The sequence below is a fragment of the Lathamus discolor genome, chromosome Z, assembly GCF_037157495.1.
Source record: "Lathamus discolor isolate bLatDis1 chromosome Z, bLatDis1.hap1, whole genome shotgun sequence".
Classification (NCBI taxonomy): domain Eukaryota; kingdom Metazoa; phylum Chordata; class Aves; order Psittaciformes; family Psittacidae; genus Lathamus; species Lathamus discolor.
Genome location: NC_088909.1, coordinates 64,912,409 through 64,940,399, shown reverse-complemented (window position 1 = coordinate 64,940,399; position 27,991 = coordinate 64,912,409). Strand labels below are relative to the sequence as shown.

At 39.6% G+C, this 27,991-nt stretch overlaps 1 protein-coding gene across 8 annotated transcripts in view; it reads left to right on the top strand.

Annotated features, from left to right (window-relative positions):
- Positions 1-928: 928 nt before the first annotated feature.
- SPIN1 (spindlin 1) overlaps positions 929-27,991 on the top strand; it is a 62,176-nt gene continuing 35,113 nt past the window's right edge. The window contains exon 1 of one of the 8 annotated variants that reach the window (XM_065662064.1): positions 929-1,027. The gene's annotated coding sequence lies outside the window, so the exon portion shown is untranslated. The other 7 variants (XM_065662063.1, XM_065662058.1, XM_065662065.1 and 4 more) reach the window with 7 other exon arrangements.

Sequence of the window (27,991 nt, the reverse complement as noted above, 5' to 3'; positions counted from 1 at the left end):
TATGAATATGGTATCACTGCTTATGGACTAGGATTTGATGAAATCGTGTCAGATTTTCATCAGATCATCTATAGATGACTTAGCTTTTTCCTTTATTATGATTAAAGGCTTGCAAACAGATTCGTCAGAAAATTTCTGGTATGGTTTACTGAATTTCCTCCTACTGTTCAACTCCACATATATCATGCGCATTTCCTGACTCAGAAAATGCTCCCCATGACAGTTAAGCTTGCTGCTTCTCTTGTAGATGTCCCAGCATTTAACAGTAATGGCTCAGAAGATGATGCTTATCTGTAGCCATGACTACTTACAGGGTTTCCATCAACCTCTCCCTCAGGAACTGTCCTTAGCCTGCCGGCAGCACTCAGATCAATCCAGAAGGCTGAGCAAAGAACTTTCAACCACTGCTTTTGTTCAGCAGGGATTTTTGAAGTGTTCCCCACTCTTTATTGTTTCCTTGTTCCACAGATGACGACACCAGATTTTAAAGACATTTTAGTGCAAAATGCAGTCCTTTGCATTTTTTTTTTTTCCCAGAGATCACACAATACTCAGCACACCTGAGAGGCTCTATTACTCACATTTTGTTAGTCAGGTGAAGCGCTAGTCAGCCTTTGGGTACCTGCACACTCTTGGGCTTTTCTGCGGAGGCAGGACCCGTAACACTTCCCCGTATCACCCGGACATTGTCTGAGGGTTGTAAGACGACCAGGGACACCTCAGAAAACGCCGCACACCATGGAAACCAGTGAAGCCTCTACCCATTGCCCCACGCCCCCGGCACGCCGGGGCCCCAAGAGGAGTCTGGGCAGGAGCCGCTGCTGCTGAGCGAACGGCCTCCACGGGCCGCCACGGACTACTGCGGTCCGCCCGTGAGGCGGCGCTGGGCGTTCTCCGCAGGGAGAGCGTGCGGGCGGAGCAACAGCCGCCCACCGCCCCAGGCCCTTGTAGGCCGTGTTTCGAGGCGGCCGAGCAGTCGGCCACCCGCCCAAGGGCTCCGGGAGCGGCCCGCAACACCTCCGTGCTGGTGAGAGCCGTACGGGACACAGCGGCAGCGGGGATCGACGCAGGCGCGCCGGGAGCAGCGGCGAATGGGTGGCGAGCACTCCCTTCCCTCCTGTCGCAGTTTGGGCACCTCAGTGCGCCTGCGTGCCCGCGCGGGGGGGGCCGGGGGGGTGCGAGGGCAGGGCCGGGGAGGAGGAGGAGGAGAAGGAGGAGGGCGGGGCCAGGCCCTGTGTTTTGAACGGCTCGATGCGGGTGGCTCACTATTTGGCAGGAAGGTGAGGAGGCCTCTATCCTGGCGGCGGAGCTGGTGTAGGGAGAGGGGATCCAAATGTGGCAGAGGCGAGCTGGAGGCAGCGGCGGCGGAGGGGGGCAAGAGAGACAAGGGGAGAGGCCGTCCCCGTTGCCGCCGCGGAGCAGCTGAGCGGCCGGGCAAGGCGGGGGGCTGCGGCTGCGCTGGCACCCCCGGGACGCCCGCCTCGCCCGCCCGGGCGCCCGTCCCGCAGGCAGGTGAGCGAGCGGCGACGGGGGGGGAGGGGGGGGAGGGGGAGAGTGCAGCCCGTCGCGCCGCCCTTGGCCTGGCCCGGCCCAGTACCGACCAGAGCCGGAGGGAGTCGCTGTAGGGGGAGCCGAGCCGGCGCTCCCAGCCCAGCCTCGCCTCGCCTCCCTCCCCTCCCCCGGGGCTGACATTCTGTACCCACCCGCGGCGTCCCGGCCCCGCGCACCCCTCCTCTGCCGCCCGTCCCGCCCACGCCGCCCGGCTCAGCAGCCCACCCGGAAGCTGCGGGGGTCCCCGGCTCGTGTGGCCGTCCCAGCCCTGCCACAGCCGCCTGGCAGCCCCCACCCTTCCGGGCTCTGGGGGGCTGCCGTTCTCTCCTGGCACGGCCCTCCATCCCCTGCCGCAGGGAAGAATCTTGGGCCGCTGCTCTCCCCCCACCCCTTATCGTTAACTTCTGCGGAGCTATTGTATATGGACTGGGGCCCGCCGAGGGGCTGCCTGCGGATCAGCCTCCCCCAGGCAGCGCACGCAGGGGGAGGCGGAGGCGGGGTGAAGCGTGCCCCAGTCCGGCGCCCCCGCCGCGGAAAGCTGGTCGGAGGGGGCGTGAACACGGTGTCGGCGCGGCCGGGCCGGGTGGCGGGCGCGGGGGGAGCCGCCGCCCCGGGCTGTCAGCGGCAGGGCTGCGGGCAGCGCTGCCGCGGTATGAGGCCCCCGGGAGCGCGCGTGAGTGTGCGCGAGTGAGTGCGCGCTGCGCTGGCGCTGCGCGGGGATCCTTTGTCTGCTGGTGCTGCCGCTTCCCCTCCTCCCTCCGCCCTCCCTCCCTTCCCCCGCTCTCTCTCTGCCTGCCTCTCCTCCCTGCTCGCCTTTCTCTCTCCCGCCCTGCGTTCCCCTCTCTCCCAGACTCCAAGCGCTGCTGCAGCTGCAGGTTTGTAAATACTGGACCAACACACACACACACACAACATGGCTGACGCTCGCCCTGCTCCGCCACCAGGGTCTCCGCCTTCTCCCTCTGTCTCCGCTGCTTAGCCTCTCCTCCGTTTAGGCTTTTGTTTCTTCCCCTCCCCCTTCATCTCCCATCCAAAAAAAGGAGGAAAAACAATTCACCCTCCTTATTGCGCGCATGGCGGGATTTCAAGGGTAAGGATCCTCGCTTTGGAAGCTTTCTCCTTTCGTTTTGCTGTTTACAACAAAATGAAACCTAAAAATCGAAAGGGATTTGGGAACCTGGCAAGGCCTGGGGCGAGGGAGGAAGGGAGGGCAGGAGGGGGGAGGTGGGTGAGTTCCGATGAGAGAGGCTTGATTGGAATGTGCGTATCTTTTCCTTTTTTTCTGGGTGGGGGGAGGCTGATGCACCAAAGTGCTGGCAGACATGAAATACTGTGTTGCACTTGCAAAGGATTATCTAGGGCCGTTTCTTTCATTTCGTAGTTAGGTGTAAGGTATCAACTCAGCACAGTCACATTAAAAAGACCTGGACTAGTTATGTCAGAATAGGCATTGTGTAGGTAAAAAGCGTGGCATATCTTTTTGGATTTCTTTGCATTCCCTGTATTTCCTTGTCAGTATCTTAAACAGCTCACAAATCATGGAGATATAAAACTGGAATTAACTCTTGCCAGGTCTTTGTGTTGCTAGTTTTCTGTCACAGATTGATTTGCCCTTGTAATGACAGCAGCACAATCCAGTGCATTTCCTTTTTGCTAAAAGGAACGCGCCTGCTTTTCGTACTCCTTTTTTGTAAAAAAAAAAAAAAAGGCATGGCATTTGAACAAGCGAGCTGCCAAACTAAAACAAGACAGCATGCTCTGACCTCTACTAGCGCAAGGCAAATGCTCAGTTCAATACCCCTAGCCTCAGTTATTCACAGCACCCTCTTCCGGCTTTGATGAGTATTACATATTTTTTTGCTTGCTTGTGACGTAAAACCAAAGTAACGTTTGAAGGTAATTTGTTGAACATATTAGAAGTGATCTGATGTGGAACAGGTTTCTATCTAGGTTGTAACTTCAGGGTGAATGCTGAAGGTGCAAAGACATGATTTATATGGCTTTCTAGATGGATTAATTAATAGTTAATATTTCATTTTTAAAAGATTGTTTAAAGACACAGCCTTTATTCAGTCATATACACATGGATAGCCATAGCTTCTGTTAATATCTGAGCACTACCCTAAAGTGAGGAACTTCCTATCTCTGTCATCTTTGGTTACTTTGCTTTGGAAGCTTCTAGTGGAGAAGCACTGCCATGGCATAATCATACAGATTTTACTGAAATAGAAATAAATACTACACTTCAATGTGAGAATTAAGTATCATATGTTAATATTTCTGCTGCTTTTTCCATCCCCATTAGCAAGCATTGATTAGCTAGAGGTAAGGAGAAAATAATTTGGCATAATGAGTTTACAACAGCGTAAAACTTGAGGAGTCATCCAGGTTACAAGATCATTTTGGAATGTGTATCTACGTCATGGCTGCTGAGCCAACTGTACTGCTTCTAGATGGAAAAGTCTGAGCAAAAGTCTGTAACTTGTTACATCAATAGATCCCTGCAGCAGTTACTTTTTATTGTGGGTTTAGTGGGGTTTTTTTTTGTTTGTTTGCTCTTTTGGGGTTTTCTTGTTGTTTTGGGGGTGGGTTGTTTTTTTTTTTGTTTTGTTTTTTTTTATACATTAACCTGAAGACAGTATTGGTAAAGCTACCAATACCGTGAGTTAGGTGTTCATTGTGATAGCCACCAAGTTTTGAAATTATTGCTCTTTTACTCTGTGAATTGCACTGAGGTGCGCAACTCCTCCCTCAGAGTAGGCCTTTGGATACTTAAGTTGATCCTTCATCTGAAGAGCAAAATAAAATAAAAATATGCCATCCTCAAGGCATCCATTTAAATAATGGATCACTTAAAACCAGGCATGTTTAGCTCTGGTACCTTGCAGTTTTATTGCTAGAACTAGAATTTTACTTTATAAAATTCAGGTCTACTTCAGTACCTTCTTGCAGTTTCTTCTCTATAGCATCTGTGCTATTGCTTGCAGTTTTATTCTTTTCTATGAAACTAGAAGATGTTTCTTTTTGTCTTGGTTGTGTTAATTTGGCCCAAAATCAGTATTGTGGGTCTTCATATGCCATGAGAAGCTGATCTAGTTGAAGAACTTGCCACTTCCTTGTGTCTTTGGTACCACTAAGTGAAAACACTCCAGTGTTTTTGCCATTGTGGGCAGTGCTTGGCTGTGTTCAACCCAAATAAAAAAGGTAGTACTAATAAAATCTTGTTTTCCAAAATGGTTTACTTTTTCATATTGGACAGCAAAGCTGAGGAAGAAGATGACTGCAAGAAACCCAGTCTAAGCGATCGGCTTGCTGGAAGATGTTAAAAATTGATGAAAAAAGAAATACTTTTCAGTGAATCTTTGATCAAGGAAATTATGACCGAGTGTAGTTCTAAGTATTTATGAAATTACCAACTAAAATATAAAGTACTAAAGGTAATAAACACTGTTAGTTGATCCTGTTCTTCAATATACATATATTCTCAGTTTGGGTAGTAGTCTTCCATTGACTTCTTACCCTCTATCTTTCCTTGCGATCTGTTGCCAAGCTGCACTCTTTGACATGTTCAGATCTGTAAACATCTAGCTGATGCAATAGCTGTTTTAAAGTGTTATTTTTTAATGTAATGTATACTTAATGTTTGACAAATGAAAGATTCTCAGTAAGACTCCTGTTTTCTGATGAGAGCAAACTGCTTTTTTTTTCTTTTTTTTTTTTAGTGAATTCTGCTGCTATAAATCTTTTGTGTTTTCATTTTGGTTTTCCTTGCCTCCTTTCCTTTATTTCCTTACGTATTAGAAAGATAGGATCTTGACTTCTTGATGGTGGGACATGAGAATACGTTTTTGTAGGTGACTAAAGGTGCAACAAAGTGGTTTAAAAGCCATCTTTCAAAATCAGTTCACTGGAGGTGAACTGAGAGAGAATCACTATTATGGAAAGTTATTTCCTGTTGTATCGTTAAATAGCATGTTTCTCATACCAGGTGTGAGAGGTTTTTTGGTTTGTTGTTTTTCTCGTCTTCCTTCTCTTAGTACTTTTCAGAGTTCAGTGGTTTTATGACTGAAAGGCAAATGCTTATCTTTCTTCCTTGACACTGGTTTTCCTAATGAGTACTTTCAAGATGTGTCTACCTCCTATCCAGAAGAATGGAGAATGTGACCTTCCTGTTGTAAATGTGGAGACTGCATCCATCCGTATCTCTGACATAGATAAGTGAGTTCTTTGCAGAAGTGTGGTAAACTGATTTGTATTTATCTATGAACAGTTGATTATAAAGGCAACTGTTCAACCTCTTCCAAACAGTGGTGAAATAATTTAATTAAAACTTGCTGCTTTTTCCTTGTGGTGTTTGCAGGTAACTTGCCGCTGTAGCGTAAAAAGTGAATTTGCTGATGTCATACAGAATTCAGAAGGTGAAATGATTTGGCTATCAGGTTGTTGAGAATAGTTCTGTAAATCCAGGATATCTTTGTACGTTTGTTTCCTGTAGTGTATGTTGCGAAACTACCATAAATCTGTGCCATATGAGGTCTTGTTTGACTTGTTTACATGGAAACTTCATTGAAATGGTTCCACAAAATGCTAAACTACATAGAAATTGTCATTACCTGTGCTGAATGCTACCCTTTGTAGTTACTCCAAGGTTGTTGAGATGTTGAAATATTTTCTGGGTTTTTTTGGTGGTGGTTTTTTTTTTTTGTTTGTTTGTTTTTTTAGGTGCTTGTGGAGTCAGAGTTAACAACAGTATACTGTAAGCACTTACAAGTAGATTTTTACGGTCTAGTCCGTGAAGGTTATAAACCCTGTAGAGCTGATTAGCCCTTGGCTTTTTGCTGTTTGCTTGCTTGGTTTGTTTGTTGCTTTGTTTTGGGATGGGTTATCTTTGTTTATTTGTTTATTTTTAATGTTACTGGTGAATGTTCCAATATGGTATTCAGTGTCGGGACCTACAAGTACTGGGGAGAGTAGGTTCTTGTTTCAGGAGCAGTTCTGTGGGTTTCTGGTTTGTAAGAACTTACACAGAACAGCTGCTGTACTTCGGTTTCACTTCCATATGGTAGTTTGAACAAAATGGAATTGTATAATTTTGGTTACTCCTTTATTGTATTTTCCCTTAGTTTTCCAGTTCTCATGTTGCTGCTTTACAGTGGCTTTGCATGGGGAGAACATTTTTATCATGGTGACTAACTCTTGAGTATACTTGCTGTCTTTGAACTCCTTGCTTCCACTGCGCCACTTCTGGCCCAGCTGGACACAGGTCCTATTCTCTGACTTCTTGTAGCTGGTAGTCCCCTTCTAACAGTGCTCAGCTTGGATCCTGAGATCTCAATCTTGGTAAAGGAACTGTAACTTTGGGAGTAGCCTGTTAAGATGACAGTTCCTTCTGAATATGTACCTCAGAGTCTTCCCCCCACTCCCCCCCCGCATATCCATTATGTAGCTTTCATTCTTCTCCTAGGTTCATGTTAGAGCAGAACAATTAATATGAGGAGTGTTTGTGTGTTCAACTTGTTTTAAGATTACTAGACTTACTTGGTTGTGAGGTGTGACACTACCTTTAATGTACCACTGATGATGCTGCTTAGGCTGATGCTGCATTAGCCAGACATAGCCAGTCCCACCCCCAAAACAGAAAAAAGCAGTAAGATTGACTTATTTTCCAGTGATGTGTTTGGCTTGTTACAAAGTTTAGGAAGTTGTTGTAGCTGTTCTGTGCCGTCATGCCAAGGTCTGCAGAATTTTAGCTATCTAGACTTAAATTTCAGCCCCTTACTGGAATATTTTTTGACAACTTTTATTAATTCAATTTAAATGTAAAAATGAACTTTGATAGAACCTAATCTCTTACCTTAAATGGGTAAGAACTAAAAGATTTATTAAATGTCAGACTTCTGGCCTGGTATTTATTAAAATCAAATAATTACTCTGTTGCAAAATGTGTTGTCCTAATTCTTTGTTCCCTGCACAAAAGGGAACATACTTGTCTAGTACACATAACAAAGGTAGTTTGAGTCCGTTGTATAATCTTGTTTGATATTGAAATTTTTAAATAGGGAACACTTCAGCTTTCTGGATTTAATGTAAGCGTTGTGAGCTGAGTAGCCTAGAAGAAGGCATGTCCTGGAATAGTTCCCTGGTGACTGTTTGTTTAGAATTTTCTTGATAACCTTTTCCAAATGCCTTGACAAACATAATGTCTGCTAAAACTCAGTGCAGTGCATATGCTTTAAGCATGCAAAGGTTAAGTACCCATCATATACTGGCAAGTATTTTGTCTGTTCTTCTGCACATCTAATTTATCTCTGTCTTTCAGCTTGGAATGTAAAAGCATCTGCAGATTAGACATCATTAAATTTTCTAGGAATGAAAAAACGAAGGAAAAAATACTTGGAGGATATAGGTCATGTAACGTATACAATTATATTTGGAAGACAGTTGGCTATGTCTGTATGATTCTGGATAATCGGTTGCTTGCCCTGTTTTGTAACCGTGTCTTAGGCAATGATCTGAACATCAAAGTGAAAGCAGAATAGGAGAAAATATGTTAGAAATTAATTTACTACTTCTTTCTCAAAACCTTCAGTTGAAGAGAGCTTTATTAAATAGGTGTAACTACTTCTTTCTTCATTAATCCCCTTCAGAAGTTTTTGTCTTAATGGTGAAAGATGTGACACACAAATTCATTAATGGTTGTTTTCCCATCAGTGGAAATGCAGTTTTGTGAGCTGTGCTAGGCCTAAATCCATGCTTTGACAAACGTATATTAAAAAAATAGTGTAACAGTAAATTCTGCCATTCATAGGACTTCATAAAAATCTGTTAAGTGTTTTTAGGGTTAAGGAACATGTAGGTGTTTCATATACATGGAAACACAGGTTGTTGGATACTTATATGGCTAACATCTTGTTGGTAGGGTGAGGGAGTGTTCACCAGTGCCTGTTCTCAGAGTCATCTCTCTCTACTGCAGTAGGGAGGAGGAAGAGGATTCTCTAGGAGTGAAAAAGGAGAGAAACCTCTTTTAGTCCCTAGACTGCAGGAGTACACTTAGGGTGAATTGCATCTCTCCATCTTCTGTACCTCCATTGTGTCAAGAAAAGCACACTTTATTGTTAGGTGCCAGCCATAAGACAGAAAGGGCTGTCTTCTGGTTCATATGCTTTTCTAACTGTTTAAGTTGAGGGAAAGATCCACTCCTACCTTCAGTAACACCTGTAGCATGTATGGAGAGATGAGACAAGTTTATGTAATTTCCTATAACTGGGAACATGTGGCTGTATTAGTAATGTATGAAAAGTACATTTTTGAATGGTAATTTCTTGTTGTGACCTTAGTGAGGATCTAGGGGTGAAGGAAGTATTGTATTACAGCTGATTTTAGGCTAGATGCTTGAAGAATGGAATTTACAAGGATTCATTTGAGGTGGGTTTTTTGTTTTCCACATGTGTATAAAATTAATTGAAAAAGTTGGGAGGGTGTAAGACTTTGCTGTGAATAACCTTCCTAGTTTTCAGCCATAATAAGGTCTCTAAGCACATTTCTGGGAGCCTTCACATTTGAGCACAAGGTTAAATATGACACAGGGGTCAGTTTAAAAGGCAGAGGTGTGGTTGTCCCTGTGTGTGCTCTGCTTTTCTGTAGGACAGACTTCTAGAAAGCCTCTCCTGCTTTTATAGGTAGGTATATCCTGCCTTCTGAGAGCCTGTTTTCATTGGAAGATGCCTCATTTTTTCAGTTCTTGAATTTCAGTTTCTCCCCTTCTGTTTCTCAGCTGAGTGGACTCAACCTTGTTTAGCCCTCTCAGCAAGTAACATATAAGGGATGTAAGGTTTTGTTGGGCTTTTTTTTTGTTGTTGTTGATATTACCATTATCTAGATCGATACAAAAGCTCAGGAAATACTATTCAGTGTTTGTTAGGACATCTAGTTCAGATCAGATACAAAGCTTTCTAAAGAGAAAATTACATTATGAAGCTAAAAAGAGAGAAGTCTGCTTTCACCTGTCGCTGTTGCTGTTACTTCTCACTGAAATCCTATCTGGATTAATTTATTTTCTCACTTCATTCCCATTCGTGCTGCATGCACAATGATTTCAAAGCAGGGGTTTTGATGAGAGCTTATTATCAAACTCTAAGAAAGGAAAACATGTTTGCTGGTTTGGTAGGAAATGAGATTCCAAGATGGTCCTCATTTCTTAGTCTTGACTCCTTTCTTGCCATCATTTTGTTGCTATTCTGCTACTACAGGACAAGAGTAATTCAGTACCTTAAGGCAGCTGTTTCTGAGCAAAAATTGTCATGCACTCACATTAATGTAGGTATTCTCTTAAAGTACTTTTTTTCCACAGTCCAATACATAAGTTTCGAAATAAGTTGAAGTAGTTCCTCATTTTAAGTACTTCAAGATTGTTGGATTAATTTCATGAGTGTTTAAAAAGCACCAGCAGTATCAATGTTAGTCTGTTCCATTCTAAGGTCTCTACTGCTTTTAGGGATAGTCACTGCTTTCACAGCTTGATTTTTCTCTCCCTGTTGTCCTACACCCCTCTTTTCCCCCCCATAATGCAGGATGTGTTGTGTTTTCAATCAGAAGTCTGAAAGGCCTGCGCGTAAGCAAAGAAGGTACCATATAATGGCACAATGCTGATGGTTCTCATATAGAAATAAGTTTGATTATCAGTTTAATAAATTGTCATTGTCCCTGTTGGTGAATCCAGTATTGACTGCAGTATTTAAATTACTGGTATTACAAATCTCTGATATCTTTTCTGTACAGCTGTATTGCTCTTTTAAAAGTAAGTTTTTGTTTTAAAGTACTGTTATTTCACTGACCATGCAAATTTATAAAAACTGCAGTTAGCTGTAGCTAGAGCTTGTAATACAATGCTGAATTTTGTTTGCAGTGCCTTGCTGTTACTGCATATTACAGGTTTGACATCTGTTGAGCTATTCACCATTAACATTGTAGACAGTAAGTGAATATACTGCAGTTTGGAAAAATGAAGATCACATTATGGTATAGTAGCCATAACAAGAGACTTACCATTCTTAACAGCAAATGCTTTCACTTAAGTTATTTGCATTTCCAGTGTGAACAGTTACTTAAATGCATTTGTATGAGAACTGCTTTAATCAAAGTTAAAATGGCCGAAGGTGAAGAAAGTAAGTAATTTTGTTCAGGACTGGTTGCTCAGCTTTTCCAAGATGCAGATTAAAGGCAAGAGATAATTTTTCTAGAGTCCCTTTTCCATGTATTTTTTTCTGGTCGTTACAGAGATAGGATGAAAATTATTACTGATTCAAATTGTCTAATTTAAGCTTTTCTTAAAATCACATGCATAGGGAGAAAAATTCTTATGCTTTGAGTATGAGTTTAGGGTCTCTGTGTGATCATGCTTTAGTATGAAAAATGTTACTGTTTACTCTGTCACTATAGTAATTCCTAGCAAATGTCCATTTTTTTTGTCACTAGAGGAGACATTAGTTTAACCAATAACTTCACTCTAGTTCCTCCCCTACTGTCACTTGATTTGAGACCTACATTTTTTTTATCAGAGTAGAGGCAGTAGTATTTGTGTCCAGCAGAGACTCAAGTTGATACTTCTAATTCATTAAACACTATCTGTTTTGATTGTAGTTAACTGTGGTGTTGATTATGGGGGAAGTTTTAGACATACATATCTGAAAACCATGAGTAAATGGGCTCATAGTGTAGCTTATCATATTTTTAGTTGTATGCAGAGCTAGCATAAATAGCTGTTTCTAGCCTGGTTCCTCAAAGTGTTTTGTGGCCCAGCTTTTTTAAGTGCTGAATTGCTACTTATTTGTTAATATCCTTATTGGCTACTTAAATTGAGGTTCATAACAATTAAATTTTTACTTTTTTTTTTTGCTGTTACAGGTTGTCCTAATAAGAATCTGTAAACCTCATACGTTTTTGTCTGCCTTCAAAACTGGTTTTGCTGTAGCGCAAGTCTAAAGTGTTGATGTATGATTACTTCGCTGACTTTCCCCTCACAATGTTTTTGGTGTCTTCTGGCCCTCTCCACCAAGTTGGAGAAGACAACTGCTCATCTTGAAGACAAATAATGGTTAGGTTATGAGGAAATTATAAAACAGCTGCAGAAACTGGGTGCAAACCTTAAGAATCAGTGATTGTTAAAGCGTGAACTCTCGCTCCTGAATGTAGGAGACAAAATATATTCTTCACTGTGGGCTTTCATTAATAGAGTTGTAGAAACCTGCTGCATTAGAGAGGGAAAGAAATGTTTCAATTATGTCAGTAAAATATTTGGTCTTGCAGGACTAACTGATGTCACATTCTTAAGCTTGGCTTAGGAAAATATTTCAATTCTGCTTATTTTGAATTTATTGTTGCTGTGGCATCTTCTCAGTGTGCTAGGCTCTAAAGTCTTGGAACACGTGTCCAAGAATAATGAGTTCCTTATGCTCCACAGACTGCTAGTGAGATAATAAGCTTGAAAGTGGTCTGTCAAATGGTAGCTCTTTTTATCTTTCCCTTTGCCTATAAAAATAGGGTAGAAAATTTACATTCCCTTAATGCTGGAAGCAGTGTCTGTATAGCAGCATTTGTGTACAATGTCTGTATAGCAGAGTTACGAGCCTGGATTGTTGAGAACTGGCTCTCATACACTTCAAATGTCCCTTAGAAAGACCAGCCAGCCTGAGATACGAACTTAAGAGATTGATTTGCCACAGTTAGTTAACCTAATAGACTTGGCTAAGTGCATTAACTTACCACTCTAACAACCTTCTAACAGCAAGGTTGAGTATGTTTGCCCTGGGCTTGTTCTTCCAGAATGTTTGGGTGATTCTTTTGACTTTGGGACACTGCTTTTCAGAACACCACAAAAATAAGCCTAGTCTTCAAACAAAGCCTGATTACCTAAGTATTCCCTATGAGGAGACAAGTAGGGAAGAGAAAAATGTCTTACTTCTTCAAGTGGGTATTTCCCTTTAGTTTCCAGAGACTTGTCTTTGTTACCAAACCAAACTGAGTAAACTTGCTTACAGTTGTAATACATTATTTGAGTCAATTCCACCTGTAAGAGCATGAGTAAGGACAAAATAGTCGCATTATAAAACTTAAGGCGTATTTGCAGTTACCATGGAATTGCAGCTAGTGCTGCTGTTGTATGTGGGCAGTGCTTATTTTTGTGCATATGCGTTTTGGATTCAGGGAGAAGGATGATGGCTACCTAACAATAATGAGAAGCTAAGCTGCTTCATATTTGCCATGGTGCAAAAGTGTGCAGCTCAAGGCAATTACACTGACCTGTGACAACTTGTTACCCTGGTGTCTGTGCATGCCCTTGCCCTGTGGTTAGCTGCAAGGCAATTTGCAGTAGACAGTAAAATTATGAGCGAGTTAAAATTTACCTTTGGATGAAGGGGTGCAAGAAGGTTCCTCTGGCTTTGACTAAATACTGGATCTATTCAGATTTTGTATAAAGCATGGAGGGCTGTACATTTATTAAATGATTAATTGGTAAGTTGGAACATACACAAGGTTTAGTCAATGAGTAGTTTTGCATTGTCTTGTAAGAGAAATTATGTGGATGCTTTAAAAAGTCATTGTGCTTCAGAGTCCTGGTATATTCTGTAAAGCCGCATTAAAAAACATAGCAATATGGTGAAAAGAAAATAAATCGTATCTTAATGTTCCTAAGTAAGTGATAAACCTTACCACTGTTTTTAAAGCTGCTTGGCTGAACTCAACAGCTGTTTATTTCGGTTCTGTAGCAGAACAGTTGCTTGAGGAAAGAAGTAGATTCTAGCTCTAAAACAACTCTTTGAAAATGCTCTTCTGGTACTAAAGGTGTGATAATATGGCAGTAATGGTTTGGGGGTTTTTTTTGTTTTTGTTTTTTTTCAAAATCAGGTTTTCTGTGACAATGACTGAAAGGCTTGTGTAGAGATAAATGTGTCACTTGTGCTTCTCAGCTGTTGGAAAGGAAATAGAAATATAAACTATTTTTTATTTAAAAACCTGTACATGAATTAATGTTGAACTTGGACTTTTATATTGATAAGCACATTGGGTTTTTTTAATAAAGATACTTCAAGCTCATTTGGCATTAATAAGTTCTCTTAGTCCTTCTTTAGCTTGATTCATATTCATTAGAACAGCCACTGTGTGTTTTTAATATGAAATTTTAGACCCAATTTTTATTTATTATTGTGTTCGACTTTAGGTATGTGTCCTGGGTTCAGCTGTAACAGTTATTTGTGGTTTTTTTCTCCTTAGTAGCTGATGCAGTGCTGTGTTTGTGACTTGAGCCTGAGAACAGCACTGGTAACACACCAATGTTTTTAGTTGTTGCTAAGTAATGCTTACCGTTGATCAAAGACTTCAGTTTCATGCTCTGCCGGTGAGGAGGGGCGTAGAAAGCTGGGAGGAAGCAGAGACAGGACACCTGACCCAAACTAGCCAAAGAGGTATTCCATACCACAGCACGTTATGCCCAGTATGTAAACTGGGGAGAGTTGCCCAGAAGGCCCAGATCGCTGCTTAGTTTGGGCTCTGTATTGGTCAGCATATGGTGAGCAATTGCGTTGAGCATCACTTGTGTTTTATTGTTTTCTTTTCCTTTTCCCCTTTCAGTTTCATATTCTTTCCCCTTGTTATTTCCCTCATTGTTATTATTAGTGGCAGTAGTAGTAGTTTTGCATGATACCTTAGTTACTGGACTGTTCTTATCTCAACCTATGGGGTTTCTATTCTTTCGATTCTCCTCCCCATCCCTTTGGGAGCTGTGGAGGGAGGGGAAAAAGGTGGAGAGTGAGCAAGTGGCTGAGTGGTTCTAAGTTACCAGCTGGCCTTAAACCAGGACTGTATGTGTTTTTTTGACTAGCATGAGAAGGAATTATTCGGAGCGCAAGCATAATTACAAAAAGTCAGCAAGTCCTTCAGCCGACTATTATTGAATGTGGTTGTGACATTGTGAAGGTGGGAGGCAGATCAAATAAGAGACTATTACATTTAAATCAGTTTAATTTTAGACAAATGCTAACATTACTGTTGATAAGCCTTAAAAAACAGTAAATCTGCCAGGCTTTCTGGAATAAATCTTTGCAGAACTTAACTTTCTAATGTTTTCTGTGATTTTTGTGTATTCTTATGTTGTCTTTTCCCTCTGAAAACTGGGGGGAAATTCAGAAAGCTAAATTGTTTAATGTGAGACGAAACTTCAAACCTGTAATTGAAAATAACATAATTTTTTTTTTCATTTCTGGATATGGCATGTGTTTATCATTCCCATTCCCCGCCACTTTTACCTCAGAAATTTTGTTATTCTTTTGATTATTTTTTTTTTTTTGGTAGTTGGGTTTTTTTGCCTGTGCGTGTTGATGACTAACTGTCTTCCCTTTCAGGCAAAATCTTATGCCTATTGTTAATTGTAACCATCAGCTGATGTATTCATAGCTTGTCTAGTTTAGTGAATGTGTAGTGCTATCATTGTCACTTACTTCTAATCAGCCCATATGACTTGAGGTTTAGTATTTAAAGATCAGTGCTCTTTGGATGCAAATTTCGTAACCACTGATGTCCAGTTCCTTTAGTTGTGGGTTATAGATGTTTTCTGGCCTTTTTTCTTTCTCTGAAGAACTCCAGGAACATACATAGCTGCAAATTACTAAACATAGTGAAGAAGGCTTTGATCAGAGTTTCCCAGACTGTTTCCGGTTGATTTAAAGACCCAAGCAGTGGGAGAATCCTTGATCTGTTGAGCTGGACCAGCTGAGGTGATTGTCTATTGCAGGCACACCTGTCTGTTCATCAAGGGAAGGTGGAGAATTTTAAAAGTCTCTGGACAGAGGTGAGCTAATTAAACGGTATTGGTCTGCACAGTGTATCCACTAATGAAACTTTTTGCTGCCTTTTATATGAAAAGTGAAGGATGAAAAATGTAGTAAAAGTACACCTTACTTTTCATAAAAGAAAAGTTAGTCACTGTCTTTGTTCTTCTTAGTCTTTTTTTTTTTTTTTTTAATTCCACAAATGAAAATATTGGCTAGCCTCTGACTAGCTTACTTTGGTAGCATCAGGGGAGGAGGAGGAGTCAGTGTTACATATCTGCACTTCCATAGCTATTGCAAAAATCACTCAGTGTATCAGGTACATGCAGGTGTGGCAGAGGCTGCATGCTATGCAAGTTCCTAAGTTCAGGGAACTGTATTAATTTGCTGGTTATACCCAAGATAAAACTAAATATAAAGGTGTTTTTTGTGTTGCTTTCACTTCGGTGACTCCTATCCCTGACACATAAATAAGGTTGTAAGTTGAAAGATTGTTGTGGAGCTGTGCTGAAATGTTTTCTTGGCAATTAAATATTCACAGATCTTGCTGAAGGATAATATTTCTAATTATTTGGCAGGGGGGTGTTCCCCTTTCTGTTGTGCCAAAGGGCAAGTCTTTCTCCAGTTTGTTTGAAGTTCTTCTCTGAACAGTTTAAACAGCATGAGTTGCTGAATGGGTTGCAATGATGCAAATTTGTCTGCAGTTATATATAGGGATCCCTTACTTTCTGTTGAGCTTACATTAGCTTCAAGTAACCGCCAATCTTTTACCACTGTTTAGGAAACGGATTTTGAGAAGCCTATAGTGAATTTTACCACATCTGTGATTGTTTTGCACATGAGAACTAATAAGCCATATTTCATTGTGACCTAAGGGTTGAGAGGTGTCCAGTCAATGACTGCCATTAAAAGCTTGTGAAGGCAAAATGGCAGAGTTCTTGGTGTTTAAGTTCATTGGGTTAATCTTTTTTTGTCTGTGTACATGATGCGGGTATCACGTTGCACTTGCAGACACTTGTAATGTTTTCTTGTGTTTGTGTATACCAGATTACTTGTGTGGAAACTTGTCATTATCTCATCATTATTTACTTGTGGTTTAAAAAAAAAAATAAATTTTGCAGTATTTTTGCTCCATAAGGATCTGTAATTGGTTACAAGAGCTTTTGTGAATTTTGAGAGAGGAAAGTTTGTAGTATCTTAGAATTGTTTTTCTAAATACAGTCAAGTATTGTGAGGGAATTATATTAAGAAGAGAGATTGAGGGTTTTTTTTTTCTTTTTTGTCAGTCAGCTGGCCTTCAGATAAAAAAAGAAACAACAAACACTAATACAGGACCTGTAAGTATAAGAAATAAATTGTAGTGCACACTGAGAGGTATTTTTTGTTAGGAAGGTTAGTTTCTTCAGCTGTAGAAGATTCTTGAAGGCGTAATGGGTTACATGGTCTGGAAAGTTCTTATAAACCATTCTTAGCATGTCATTGGATTAATTTTCATTCAGATTCCATTAGTGAAAATGGAAGCATGCTTGCAAAATCTGAGAGTAATTTTTAAGCTGCACACTTTTAACACAAGAATGGAAAGTAAAGAGAAGTAAATACAAGACTTGGTAAATAATATGCGTTAGCTATAATCAATTTAACATACCATCAAGGAACCAGGTTAAAATAGATCATTTTGAGAACCTTTTATTTAAGACCTGCTTCTCTAAGTTGCTGGTTTACATATTGCAGGGAGAGAGGAAAGCATTTATTATGTGTCTTCAAAGCCTTTGGCAGGCAGAGTAATTCAGAAGGTATTTGAAAAGCTGTTCTTTCCCCATTCTCAAAAAAAAAGCTAGAATAATGTTTTTCATAAGCCACATGAAGAGAGTTGTATGGTGTGATAAACTCATCTTGCTTTGAGGGCTAGGATTATCATCCTAGTAGGTCACTGGACTGCCTATGTATTAGTAGTGTTAATGTTTGTAACAGAAGAAATACAACTTCACTGACAAGTTGGTGAATTTTAATTTTATTGCCTGTGCTCTGGGGAATTAAGGGAAGAGAAGGCTGAAAGGTTTCTTCTCAAGCAAGTTTTACTTTTGCAGCAGAGGCATAAGCTCAGTCCCCAACAAATACTTTTCACAGAATCAAGATCACATTAAATCACACAGTTGCTTTTTTTTCCTTCTTGAGCCTTACACTGAGTTTGTAGGGGACCTCAGGAGTGGAGGTTGATTCCAGCCAACTTTACGGGTGGAAAGATTTTAAATGTAATGTAAATGGAGACTTTAAAAGTGTATGATTGCCCAAGTTGGGAGTTGTAATGGGTTATTTGGAGAACCTTTCATCATTGACATTAAAACCTAGAAAAGTTAGCTTTTGTTTTAGAGGACTAGGAAAGCTCAGCCTTATGTATGACTATTTTGTAGGGAGGTACAACTTACACATCTAAGGCTGAATTACGATATTTTTTTTTAAATCAACGGTTCCAGTCATTGCTGGTGGAACTAGTTACCGTGAGGAATACTTGTGCTTCTGAGGGCCTTCTGAATACAACTGTATTTGTAGAGAAGCTTGAAATGTATTTTGCAATACTTAGATGCTGTTAAAAACAGCACGAGAGAGTGATGCTGAGTTGCTGAAAATTGGGCCAAGCGTTCAGTGCATTGTTCACAGCTGGAGTATTTGGCCCCTAAAAGAATATTAACAATGTTTGAAGCATTTTTAATACCAGCAGTTTTGTTGTCACAGGTTGCACACCATATAAAGTCATATCTTAATTGTGATAGAAGATACTATTGGAAGTAATAAAACTGTAAATGAGAACCATACCTTCTCCGAAAACTTCTTTAGCTGCAGAGAACAGGGAAGAAACTGTTGTGTGGTTAATAATAGTATACTTACATACTTACACTGTTTGAACAGAGTGATGAATAGCAAGCAGGTCAGAAAGAACAATATTACATGATTGCCTCCTGTAAAAGGGAAACATCTCCTTGTGTAGATGGAACAGGCATGGATTTCCTGTAGATCTACAACTGATAGCCTTAATTAGTTTACTGACTTTAGTAACAATAAAGTAGAAGAACTTTGTTCTGTCTCTAGAAATGTTAGTTGTGTTGCTCGTTCTCAAGATTGTCCTTTGCTTATGTATGCAAACTGCTTGTATGTCGAATGTGATAATTGTGTTTTGTGTTCAACTATAGTAGTAAAGTTCTTTCTGTGTTTAGAGCTGTTCTAAACACAGAAAGGTGAAGAGGTCACTGCAGTTAATCAGTATAGTTCTCTATGTTGCTGTACACAGTTATGTATGCATGGATGCACATGCCGGAAATGCATTCTGACCAGTGCTAGTTTTCATTAGCTGTCTTCCTAAAAGTTTGCTGGTGAATGAGTAAAATCATCTGTTTTCAGTTGCATATTCACCCATCAAGGTAGAAAGGCTAGTGAAGTCAGGGCATGAAATGTTGAGTTTTATGTATTATAATGGAAAAATATTGTTCTCATTTAAAGTACAAAGGCAATAGTTCGGATAGCTCAAATAATATTTAAAAAAATTTTTTTCTCAAAAAAAAAAGAAGTAGCAGTCTGCTTGCTTATATGTGTCCTGTATTTTGCTGTTGGCTGGCTAAAATTGCTGAATATTTCAAATTATTTGACTTGTCAAATACCAGTTAGTTTTCTGATAAATGTGATGTATAAATGAAGATTCAGTACTTCACTGCAATGAGTGTGAACTAAGAGCTCCCAATATGTGAAAAAGCGTATTTACCTTTAGATTTTCATTGAGATAGCTGATCAACTGAATTTCTGCTATAGGCTTTTTACGAATTTGGATAGCCTAATGAATATAATTGTAAATGAGACATCATTGGGTGATTCTAAAACTTTGTGAAGGAACATCCATCCTCTAATAGAAGTGTGTAAGAGTTGGTCAGAATACGTTGGTGTAAGATGAGGTATTAAAAATGTTGTATTACATTTTGTACTAGTGGCATGGTTGTGTACATGGGAAATGCTTCTAAAGAAGCCATCTAAGAATTCTCTGGTACTGGGATCTGTGGTGCTGTGAGTCTGCCTGTGATTCTGTTTATGCTGGAAGCTGCTCACCTTCAAATTCAGGAGGGCTTGTGCTCAATTGTTGTTGACTACCTGAGATGAGCCATTAGGACTCATGTCTCTTATTCTGGATGTATGCTTTAAGCTCTTTGGAATCAACTTCTAATAAAACTTCAATCAAAATTGCTTAATTGTCTTCATCATGATATAATTATGAAAAATAGGGTTGGGTTTTTCCCTGCAGAAAGAAACTGTACCCTTCTTGAGCCAATATTTTAACCTTTAGATCAGAGAAGTGAAACTGAAGAGTATAGAGAGTATATATATCTTTGATAAGGACATAGTATGTTTTTTACAAAGAAAAGATCCCTAGTGAACTGAACTGCTAATAAAAACCTTTACTCTGAACAAATAAGAACTGAGCAATTCGTGTTCATGCATATTTAGCAAAGACCCACTGGGGTTTGGCAGCAGAGCTCCCCAAGACCCCGCATATGTTTTCTTTCTATCCAGCATTGTGTGGGCTGGATAGCATTGCAGCTGTAATTTGGTAGTGTGTCATTTGTGCTGCTAAAGACAACCAGTGAGACTTCTTCTGTTTGTATTCTGTGTTCTGCTTTGTGCTTTTTGAAAAATGATTTGGTTATTCGCCGAAATGCAGTTTTTCATAGGTGATGGCTAAAAGGCTTTTTTTGCAAGAAGTAGCCCTCAGTGAGAAACAAGAAACCAGAGAGAAGGATGAACTGCAGCTCGTTTGCGAACAGGCTAGGACAGACAAAATGCTGCAGTGATCCCAAGAGAGTATTGGTATGAGGAACTATGTTAAAAAGTTGAGCAGCAGATTGAACTGGTCATTGTCAAATGACTGGAGGAATTTTTCTATAAAGCAATGGTAAAATGAGTTACATAAGTGCAAGGAATATTGGAGGCTGAAGTCAGGGAGAAAAATAATGCAGGAAGAGTAGAAGTACGAAGTTTAGAAAGAAGAGAAAGACTTCTTGGTTTGCTTTAATTCAGTATTGTGGAATGGCATATATCTTCAGAAACTATGATAAAGTGACACATGGTATTGAAAGGTAAAGGACCTAGCCAAACTGAAAATGCCACTGATACATAATAAATGTGGGCAGAGCCATGCAAGTTAGGTGTCAACAGCAGCACAGACTTCTTAAATGATACTGTCGATTGAAGTGCTTGAATGTATATATGCACTATTAATAGTCACTTCTGTTGTGCACACATTACGGTTTATCTCAGCGCTAGAACAGTCATTATCCATGTACTTAAAATGTTGTGAAATGCACGAAAAACAGAACTCTAAAGAACATGAAAAGAATTGTGTTTTTTATAAAGATAGACGTATGTGATAAGATTGAAGCTGATGTAACAGGTGCATGACTTTGCCTTTAATATTTGATTGACTCTTACTAAATAGCTGGGTAGTATTGCAAGTTCCAAGGACCCTACAAGGGGAGAAAGTTCATTATGATTTACGTGCATTAGAGTAACAGAAGATTTTCCAAGAGTTCTTTATAGTAAGTCTTCTGAAAAAATAAAAATAATTTGGAAGCCATTTTTTAACTTACCAAGCAGTGTATTTATGGAAAAAGAAAGTTTAATTTAAATTCGGTATTTTCAGGGTTTGATTTCTGAATTGTGCCTTAATTTTTAGATGTTTGAATATTTTAGGTTGTTTTCACGATGTGCCATATTGTACGCTGCTCATTACGTTGTGCTTAGTTTGCATGTTTTTTGAGTACATTTTTTTTATTGCTCTGAAATAGGAAATCTAAAATGAAACGTTAGTTACATTGTTATTTTGGAGTTTCTACAGCTTGGGCTCGAACAGTTCACATTGCAGTTCTGTAATTTGATCGTGGGTTCTGTTTACAGTATTCTTAATAGCACAGAATTTGCTTCAATAAGATCAAGAGAAAACTTACAGTTTTAGTATGTTGTGAAGCAAGCTTCTCTAGCTTATTTGCTTGATCAAAAATTTATTTCCTAGGGGCTCTTGTTCCCACTTTCTCTTTCACTTAACAGTTCTTACTCTGTTAAAAGAAACTAAAGGCATATATTTAGGAAATCTTGAATGTATCAAGTGATTCGGATAAAACCGAAGTGATTAGTTATAAAACTTAATATTGATACCAAAATTGTCACTCTTAAATCCTTGTCAGTTATATTTTGCTGCTGCATGAAGTCTTGATGACACTGAGACGTAATGTGAAACCTCTGAGACCATTCATAGAACTTTCTGTATTAAGTAGTAGAGATAACTATTTCAATTTCCTAACTACTGGATGAGTAGGGTAACTGCTAATTCTGTGTAGAACTTGACTAGACATTAAAAAGTTATGATGCTCTCTGAAAGTAGTCCTCTGACTTTCTGAAGTCAGCAAGGAAATAGATGTGGCTCGCTTGTTAACAATTAAGGCACTTCTAATCAATTTTACCCTTAATTCTTTATTCTTATACTGTGATCTTAATTTCATGCTAGAAAATAAATAGCGTTATGGGAAGACTATGCATTGATCTCGTAGCTTTGTAGACTTCTAGAGGAGGGTAGACTTCTAGAGTAGGGTTTCACTATCATAGCTGCACTTCAAACATTCTCTCACAGTGATTTCTTGAACTACTTGGACATATATTGGAGAATTGGACAATAAATTGGACATACATTGTCAAGATTCTTAACTTTTATATTCAGGAAACTGTAGAAGATGCTTCTGGTCTCTGATGGGTGAGGCCTCAACTTCTGCTTATGTTTGCTAAGAATCTTTGGAAAATTTGTTTTAAAGGCTTTTTTTTCATGCCCCCCTGGAGAGTAAAAAGAAAAACTAGACTTGCACAGCCTAGGACTTTGTAACCCTGAAGCCAAATACCAGTTCTCTATCATCCATATAAAAGGTTCTGTAAAGGGAGAAAGCCAGGTGTTTTCTCTAAGGGGTATCCCAATGAAAGATGAAAACAATGATATTGTGCAAACAGATAATGATATCAAGATTAGTGGGGAAGGAACTGAGAGAGAAGGAGGGAAAAATAATAAAGGGCATACAGGCTGCAGTATGGAATAGGCACCTAATTTTTGGTTGCTGTTATGGTCAAAAGTTACTACTAGCTATCTGTAATAGCTTTAATCTATTGGAAAAAAAGGTAAATTGAAATGTAGCTGAGATACATCTCTTCCTTCACTGTTCAGATGCTCAGATAGCTATTTTTCAGATAGCTATTAGGCTCTGCCAGGCTAATGGCTGATCTGCTACTTGAGTCATCTGTGGTAGTTTATCTAGAACAGTTTATTATTTGCTCTCCACTTCCACTTATGGCCCACTGAGTAAAATCCTTGGTATGTGTATATGCAGTGCATTTCATGGGGAAGCCCTTGGAACTTATACTTTGGTATGCCAGTTGTGAATACTCACTTTTTGAGGCCAGAATCCCATATTCATTTTGCTTATGGAGTTTGTACTATATGCTGAGGGCTAACTTAAAATATGAATATAGTTAGATGATTGATGTCAGTCAGATTACAGAGATGACATCACTGTAATTTGTAGTTCAGCAGTCTGAAAAAATCTCTCAATTGCAGTTGGTTTTAAACAGTTAAGAAAGTGCTGTGGTAGTGTGTTTCTAGAAAGTAGGTGTTTCATTCTAGATACATAAACTTTCAAAAAAAGTAGTTCTTACTGACTGGAGAGATTTTGCCTCCTTTAGTGCTTAATAAACTTTAACAATCAATTTAGTTGATGTGGTATTAGTCATATTCATCAACTGTTGTGTTAAGCTGGAAAATATTTGGGAAATCTCACTGCTTACGGTTGTTTTTCACCTTTGGATTGTATTTAAGAATGCAAAGCATACTTTATGAATGTTTAAGACAAATACCCTACCCTTCATTGTAGGGTGCTTAGAATTAATTTCGTGAAATTGATCTTTCTTCCACTAATCCAGGGTTTTTCAAGGAGCAGATGCCAGCAGAACACATCTGAATGGGATGTGTGCTCTTCCTGTAATTTAGAGCAGCTGTTCAGGATGGTAGTGTCAAATGTCATTACCCTGGGTTTTGCTTTTCTGTTTGGTGTTTTTTCCATAGAAAGTGAAATATCATACTTGTGTGTGTGTGCGTGTGTTCCAAGCTATTGCTGTAATGCAGATAAGAACACAATTTCTGAACCTTACATCCCCTGCAGTAACTATTGATGTAAGTGTAAGGGTAATGCAGACAAGGCAAAAACTCATAAACAGGCTTTTGGAGGAAAAACATGTTTTAGCATTTAACCTGTAAGATTTTGGTTGTTCTGGGTTTTTTTTTTTTTTCGTGTTGTGGTGTTGTGGGTTTTTTGTTTCTTTCTTTCTTTTCTTTTTTTTGGTTGGGTTTTTTTGTTGTTGTTTTTTTCAAATACAGAGATGGGTGCATCCTGACATAGGCGCTGAGAATCCTGTGGTCTTCTGCTTTCTTTACTTGTGCTTTTATTATAATTTAGAACTGTAGTGTGGGAGTTCTGAAAACTAGTCTTGCAAGGTAATACTCTGATGCTGGGAAGAGTGGTCATTAAGTCCCTGCAATTAAGAAAGATAAGCAAGTTTGTTTAAAGTACTATTTTGTAGTACCATTCTAATGAAGTTCTTACTGTTGCCTTTAAAGAATGGCTGAATTATACACTGTCAAAAGTTGATTTCGAATTACATCTGTTGCAGAAATACATTTTTTCAAAAGCTGAATTGGATTAAGTGAGACAGGTTGCTTTAATGTTGTATGTCAGGAGGAAAATACAGGAGTAGTAAAGAGCAAGCTACACTGTTGTCTTAGTAACAGCTAAATTTTGCTAATTCAAAAGTAAAAACCCAAGTTGCTGGCTAGGGTTAAACCATGACACATGGATAGGAAGCATTGGAAAGTATACTTTCAGGATTTTTTTCACTGTTCTTTTATTTGTGTGTAAGAATTTTGAATGCAGTTTCTGAGCATTAACATTTGTTCTCACTGAAGTATAGCTGTGGTAGAGACATTTGCTGAAAGATGGTTTAGGCAAAACTTGTTCAAACTGTTGCCTAAGACAGTAGAAAACTACTCTTTCAGAAGAAATATTTTGTAAAGCTACCAGTCTATGTCTGAACCACTGGGATAATTCTTCAATATAATATTACTGTTGATAGATGTTCTACTCTAGTGTTCTCAGGTTTTTTAGGATTCCTATTGTATGTCAACTTACCTGGTTTAATGCTGTAATGTGAAGTTCTTCAGAACTTCTCAGCAAACCACTGTTATTATGGTAAAGAGTATGTCCATTTTTTTATGCTAAAAGATTTTGATAAATTATAAACAGAAACTGCAGTGTTCTCTCATCTATTCCGTATTATTAAAACACTTAAAATACAGGAGTTTACTGAAAGGTTAAAAACATCTGTATTAAATTCCAGAGTCTTCATGATGTATCGTAGTCTTATCCCTAGAATTCAAGTGTACCCCAGTGTTGCTTCCTCTTTGGCAGAAACTGTAAAGTATTTGTAGTCCTATTCTCAACAAAAGTCACTTGAATAGACACTCTGTTAACAACAGTTTGCACAAATTTCAGATTCTTTCAGTCTTCTGCTGAATAATCTTCTGTTGCGTCACTATACATTGTAGTGTGAAGGTAGCTTAAAATTTTATTTATATTTTTGTATCTGTCATAGAATCAGAGTGTGGTTTGTTGTCGCAGCAGGGAGGAATCATGACATGACCATTGTGATCCATGGGCTTCTACCTCCAGTTAATATAGCAACAATAATACATGAATATGCAAATACTAGGCGCTTGATTGGTTCTGGCATAAGTAAGGCATTACGTAAGCTCATTATTTTTGCGGTTAAACTGTGAACTTTTATATCCTCTATTTTTATGTGCTTTTATATCCTCTATTTTTATGTGCTTATCTTGTTTATTAGTTAGTGTCCTTGTCTGTAATTGGCCAGAGCATGGTGCTTCCCTCCAGATGTCCCTCAGTTCCTCATTACCTGGTGCTAGTAAGTCTGCACCATTCTCTAAACAAATGTTCTATTTCAGCTCGTTGATGGGAACGTGGCCTTTCTCTGTTAGCCACTTCTCCACAGTTTGTGTAGGAAGGAATCTTTAAAGATCATCTGGTCCAGCCTTCCCACCCTGCCATGGACAGGGACATCTTTCACTAAATCAGGTTGCTCAGAGCCCCATCCACCCCAATACATATGGTTTTGTGTGTGCACACATGCACACACAATTGTATGCCAGTGCTCCTTATTTCTGTACAATTGTAGACAAGTAACACATCTATGGGTAGAGAAAAAGACTTTGGAGCATCATAGGGGAGGGAAAGTAATACTTGATTTGGGGTCTTTCAGCTCATAAATCCATATTTGAAGTGCATTGCTCTTTGTGGTTGTCAGCTGTAAGTCATGTATGGTTGAATTTTACATACAGCAGTCTTTCTTCTCAGACATCAGATGTTGCTACCCACACGAAATCCCAAGTTCTTAGTGACCAAAATGCTGATTGAGCCTGTAGGATACTTCAAAAGAAATTTGGCATTTGGCTGAATTCTTAAACCATAGGAAAGCATTTGGGGCTTGTATTGGGGTGGGGTGGGGTGGTGAGGGGGGAGAAGTAACAAAAACTAAAACTGGGGCGTATGCTTTTATTCTTTTTTGTTATTTAGGAGATATTTTAAGATTTTCTCTTGTGAGGGGTTGCAGAAGACTTGCATAGCATGATCCTTTCTGTTCATATGGTAAGAATTAGGAAGTCTAAAAACCATCCATGCTTCATCTAACTTGTTAGTGCTGAAACCATTGTTCTACTTCAGCTGACACCCATACTAGCAGTTGTGGGAGGAGTTATTGAAATTAAGTGGTATTTATCAGTCGAAGAGATCTCCTTGTTGTATTTCATTTCAGAATGACTTCTTCCATAGAACATTGTTGTGACGTGCTCGTCCTCCACTAACAACTGCCAGTGCAAAGTTTCATCAGGGGAGATGCATGCAAGAAAAGTATTTTACATACCAAAGTGAAAATGTTGGAACCTGCCAGGTGGTGTCAGCAGGCCTGGTCTGCTCTGGAAGCAGGAATATGCTCCTGAGATGTACCGACCTGTAGTTAGCATCTCGGGTTGTGCAATCTGAATTTGCATCTCTGTATCTGAGAGGTACAAGCAACACGTTACTGCTCTCCCTCTTTCCCAGCTTTTACCCTAAAAGCAATGCCTCAGCAAATGTTCTGATAGTATTTCCTTCTGTGTTCACGGTGGTAAAATTTAGGTATGTTATCTAGAAGTAAAGCACTTCACTTCTGGGGTTTGGTACTATTAGTATTAATTAGCACAACTATGATACCATGTTGCTAGTTGTACTACTAACATACATCTTCCATGGAAAGTGGGGTCACGAAGTTTTCACTAGAATGCAGTAAACAACATTGTGCTTTGTTGTTGCAGTGAAATGCATGTGGTTTGGTGCAAGAACAAGCATCGATGTTAACTGAAGGTTAAGCTAGAGAATTATTTTAGGTGGTCATGCTTACTTTCAATGGAGTTAAAAGCACATATTAAAACACTTTCGTGTTTTTAAGTATCTATATTTATGGAGACAGTTAAGCTGGTTTACAGTGAACGCTGTGTCACTGCGCATGCTGCTTTTTCCTCCTCTTGCCTTTATACTGCAAAACCAATTTTATAACATGGCTTTAGTTTTTTTCTGTCTTGTCTTCCTCCCTACTTTGATAGTATGATTATACTGTTCTTATTAAAACTGGTATGACTGACAGTTTATAGGGTTTGCATTTCTAGTCTCTTAACCTTCTGTGAAACACTCCACAATAATTAGAACACTATGAGATAAAATAGTCGTATCATTTCCACTTATTTTATTTTTTTTATTTTTTGTAAATGTGCTGTGATCTAGGAAGCTTTATAAAAACTAACAAGCAGAACACCTGGGCTGGCGAGTAGTTGCAGCTGATGACAAGTCAAAAGAATGACCTATCTGTAAGTAAAACCTGGTTACCTGTGCTGTCAGGTGTTGAGGAGATCCATGCATAACTGGTAGGCTGTGGCTCTTCTGTTCTGAAAGTTACTAGCAGTCTGTAAAGACTAATATAACATGTTCTGGATCTGTTGCTTTGGATTCAGAAAAGCTTCTTGGGTGATTTTTGTTGTGTATGCTGCTTTTGGCAGAATCATCCTAAAAATTTGTTGTTTCATAAGTCATCTTCTATACACCCAAAGAAAGAGTTTCTGTTCTTCCATAACAGTATAGTTTATTGCTACTGAGTGTGTGTCCTGGGTTGAGCAGCAGCAGTCATTTTTCTCCTTCTTAGGAGCTAGTACAGTGCTGTGTTTTGATCTTTTGGCCTGGGAACAGCGCTGATAATGCCGATGTTTTCAGTTGCTGCTCGAATGTTTGGTCTGGCCAAGGACTTTCTGAGTCTCATGCTCTGCCAGGGAGGAGGGGAGGCCAGGAGGAAGCAGAGACAGGACACCTGACCCAAACTGACCCAAGAGGTATTCCATACCACAGCACGTCATGCCCAGGATGTAACGAGGAGTTACCCCGGAAGGG